The sequence below is a fragment of the Vombatus ursinus genome, unplaced genomic scaffold, assembly GCF_900497805.2.
Source record: "Vombatus ursinus unplaced genomic scaffold, bare-nosed wombat genome assembly UNPS02014159.1, whole genome shotgun sequence".
NCBI classification, from domain to species: Eukaryota; Metazoa; Chordata; class Mammalia; order Diprotodontia; family Vombatidae; genus Vombatus; species Vombatus ursinus.
In genome coordinates this window covers 427,335-431,787 of record NW_020953937.1, presented here as the reverse complement: position 1 = coordinate 431,787, position 4,453 = coordinate 427,335, and the positions used below count along the sequence as shown (strand labels likewise).

General features: G+C 41.1%; 1 pseudogene; it reads right to left on the bottom strand.

Annotated features, from left to right (window-relative positions):
* Positions 1-2,853: 2,853 nt before the first annotated feature.
* The window catches only part of LOC114040909, a 14,600-nt pseudogene continuing 13,000 nt past the window's right edge, over positions 2,854-4,453 (bottom strand).

Sequence of the window (4,453 nt, the reverse complement as noted above, 5' to 3'; positions counted from 1 at the left end):
CATTGACAGGTTTTATTAACAGATAGTGCCCCTGCTAATCAGTTATAATCTTGCTCAGAGAGAATGTGCCTCGGTCTATCTTTGTTAACTTTCACTCACAACAGTTTGGTGGTAATCGTGGGAACAGGGAGAAAGAGCTTTCCCCAGGCTCCTTAGCAGAACTTGTGCTCTACTTTAGGACCCTGGTGGAAATTTTCCACAAAGGGAAAGTTTTCTGTTAGGCAATCTGTGCTTGTGGACTGACTTTTCCTGTGAACACTCATGACAGATCTTCTCTGGGCAGGATGGGTGGTGCTTTATCGGGAATGTTTGCATGTTTTTTTGTTTTCTGTTGCATGTCTTATTTGTATTAAAAAGTTGCAACTTGTGTATTTGGTAACAACTGGCAAGACCTAAAACTGAGCATATTTCGTGGAGCATCTTTGGTGGAGAATTCATCCCTCAAAGATCTCTCCAAATTGGATTGGTAGATGACCCCTTGAAGAAATTTTCCTAACTGGGCTCTTAGCCTTTGAGCAAGAGCCCCAGAAGCCAGGGGTAATTTGAGAGCGTGCCATTTTGGTGTTCTCCAGACTTGGAAAACTGGGCCAGTCCTATATCTCCAACCTCAAAAGTAAACACTTGGTCCTTCCACTGGCTCTCTCTGATTTTTATTTATTTATTGAGATTTAGGGGATTAATATTTGTAGCTGGGAAATCTCAGTGTTTTTACTCTCCATGTTTTTCCACTTTGGTAGAATTGAGGGGCCTGGTGAAATATCACTACTTGGTTCTCTAGTTGGGGTCCTGGGGAAATACAGACAAATATGGGGCAAACTGATTTTCTTTGATCAGCCCGAGGAGTTTTATACAGCGGTCTCTGGAGACATCTAGTGACCAAACTGAAAATAGCAATGCACCTGTGGAGGTTTGTTCATTTTTAAAAATCTGTCAAGGGGAGAGACGACCTTAAAATTTAACTCCAAATTACCCTCTATTAGTTTATAAACTGGGCACCCAGACTCAGGACAGAACCCATCAACAGCCTTTCCTGCGCTGGGTGAAGGCAGTGCTGTGGATCCAGTCATAGAAAGCAAGGGTCAGTGGGGGGGTTGCATCCTCCCAAGAGGTTCACTTGTACCCCAAGCAACCCACGGGCTCCTCTTCAGCTGCTAACTGACCGTCAACTCTGGATATAGGAGCTGGCATCCAGAACAGGGAGAAGAGACTCCTGCCAGGGATCCCTACCCCTTTGTTTAGATTTATAAACTGAGCACTGGACCTGGGCCGAGGCTGCTTAGCTGAGTCTCATGGGCCCTCAGTAGGCTTCCTGAAACAACTAAAAACCTTCAGGGTTCTTGGGTCATCTATTTCTCTCAACCACCTGAAGGAAAGTTGAACCAGTAAAGAATTCTTAATTTCTCCAAACAGTGGAGATACTTTGTAAAATTCAGAGGCTGGTAACTAAAGCCTCACACTGATCTCACAACTGTGTTTGTTTTGTCTTTTTGTGGGTCTCAGAACCTCATTTTTTTAATAGTGGGAGCTAGAAGTATCAAGAACAGCGCACCCGAGGAGACTCACTTGGGGAAACTCTTTGAAGCTGGGGTTGAGAGAGAGCCCAGCTGAGTTGGCGTGATCAAAATGCACGCCATCAAGTTCTGAGATATTTGGTTAAAAACAATTCAGCTGGTGAATCGTTTTGGCCTCAGTATGGGATTTTTGACTACTATAATGTAAAAGATTTAAGGCTAATTATAGCAGATAACCCCGCCCCGCAAACATCTGGATTATTGGTAGCTGTGGAGCAAATTGACTGATCTTGCACCTAAAGTTAAGTCATCCAATGGCATCTGTTCAACATCCACTGAGGTTAACATGGAATTTAAGAGCTTTTGCACAAACAAAACTAACGTAGCCAAAATTAGAAGGAAAATAGGAAACTGAGGGGGTAGGGGATATTTGCAACAAGATTCTCTGATAACCTCGTTTCTCAAATATATAGAGAACCGAGCCAAATCTATAAAAATATGAAGGTACTTTTGATGAATAACAAATTTAGGGCTGTAAGGGACCACAGAGGAGGCTGAGTCCAATCTCCTCATTTTAGGTATGAGAAAATGGAGGCACAGAGATGTTCCTCACCCAGAGTTACACAGTGAGAGAGCATCAGAGTCTGGAATTGAACCCAAAGCTTCCCAGCTCTAAACCCTGTTCCCTATCCATTACACCATATTGCTTTCATCTATACTCTTCTGAATAGCAATTTCAATAAAAAGAAAGAAAAGTGATTAAACTATCCGTACATTTTAACCCACTGACTTTGCTGTGAGAGTTAAGATCCTAGGAAAAATAATAATAGCTGACATTTACATAGTGCTTCAATGCTTGCAAAGCACTTGATACATATTGTCTCATTTGGTCTTCTCATTGGCCCTTGGAGGCAAGAATAGGTTAAGTGACTTGTCCAGGGTCACTCAGCTAGTAAGTACCAGAGATTGAATTTGAATCCAGGTCTTGTGAATTCAGGGACAGCCCTCTATCCATTGTGCCACTTAGCAGTCTAAAGAAATTGTTACAAAAAGAAATGTCCGAAACATACCAAAATATTTCTACCAGGACTTTTTGTGCCAGTTAACATAATGAGACAGAGTGAGTGCCCAATCACTGGGGAATGGCTGAAGAAGTTATGGCATAGGAATGCCAGGGGAGTCATGAGAAACCTTAGGATTTCAGAGAAAAATTCAATCCATTTTCAGGGCTGAAATTTGTTATGTCTAATGAGATCTGTGCTGCAGAAAGAGGTATGTGGGGATTAATATTATCGATCCTACAATAAAAAAGATTGAGGCCGAGCTCTGATCCAAAGGCACTTTATTAAAGGGTCTCAGATCTCATATATGCAATACGACTGGAGGTGTGTCTGAAAGTCTTTCCACATTTATAAGGTTTCTCTCAAGTGTGGATTCTCTGATGATGAGTAAGATTGGAGCACCGTGTGAAAGCCTTTTCACTTTGATTACATTGATAATGTTTCTCTCCAGTGAGGATTCTCTGATGTTCAGCAAAACTAGAGCTTGCTCTGAATGTCTTTCCACATTGATTACATTCATAAGGTTTCTCTTGTGTGGATTTTCTTATGTTTAATAAGATAATTGTGTACACTAAAAGCTTTACCACATTCCAGACACTCATAAGGTTTTTCACCAGTGTGGATTCTCTTATGTGCAGAAAAACCAGAGCTTCCTCTGAAAGTCTTTCCACATTGCTTACATTCATAAGGTTTCTCTCCAGTGTGGATTCTCTGATGTTCAGCAAAATTTGACTTGTCTCTGAAAGCCCTTCCACACTGATTACATTCATAAGGTTTTTCTCCACTGTGGATTCTCTGATGTTTAGCAAAATTCGATTTGTATTCAAAAGTCTTTCCACACTGATTACATTCATAAGGTTCCTCTCCACTGTGGATTCTCTTATGTTCAGCAAACCTGGAGCTGTATCTGAAAGTCTTTCCACACTGGTTACATTCATAAGGTTTCTCTCCAGTGTGGCTTCTCTTATGTGCACAAAAACTAGAGCTGCATCTGAAAGCCTTTCCGCATTGCTTACATTCATAAGGTTTCTCTCCAGTGTGGATTCTCTTATGTGCAGCAAAATTTGACTTGTCTCTGAAGGCCTTTCCACACTGATTACATTCATAGGGTTTCTCTCCGCTGTGAATTCTCTGATGTTTAGCAAAATTTGACTTGTCTTTGAAAGTCTTTCCACATTGATTACATTCATAAGGTTTCTTTCCACTGTGGATTCTCTTATGTGCAGCAAACCAGGAACTGCGACTGAAAGTCTTTCCACACTGATTACATTCATAAGGTTTCTTTCCAGTGTGGCTTTTCTGATGTTTAACAAGATACCACTGCTCTGTAAAAGCCTTTCCACACTGATTACATTCATAAGGTTTCTCTTTGCTGTGGATTCTCTGATGTAGACGAAGCTTGGAGTTTCTATGGAAAGCCTTTCCACACTGATTACATTCATAGGGTTTCTCTCCACTGTGGATTCTCTGATGTTTAGCAAAACTGGAGTTGTCTCTGAAAGTCTTTCCACACTTATTACATTTATAAGGTTTCTCACCAGTGTGGATTCTCTTATGTGCGGCAAAACTGGAGTTGTGTCTAAAAGTCTTTCCACATTCATTACATTTATAAGGTTTCTCTCCAGTGTGGATTCTCTGATGAAGAGCAAGTTGGAAACGGTGTGTGAAAGCCTTTCCACATTGATTACATTCATATGGTCTCTCTCCACTGTGGATTCTCTGATGTGCAGCAAAATTGGAGCGGCATCTGAAAGCCTTTCCACATTGACTACATTCATAAGGTCTCTCTCCAGTGTGGCTTCTCTTATGTGCATCAAGATTTGAGTTGGCTCTAAAAGTCTTTCCACATTGATTACATTCATAAGGTTTCTCTCCACTGTG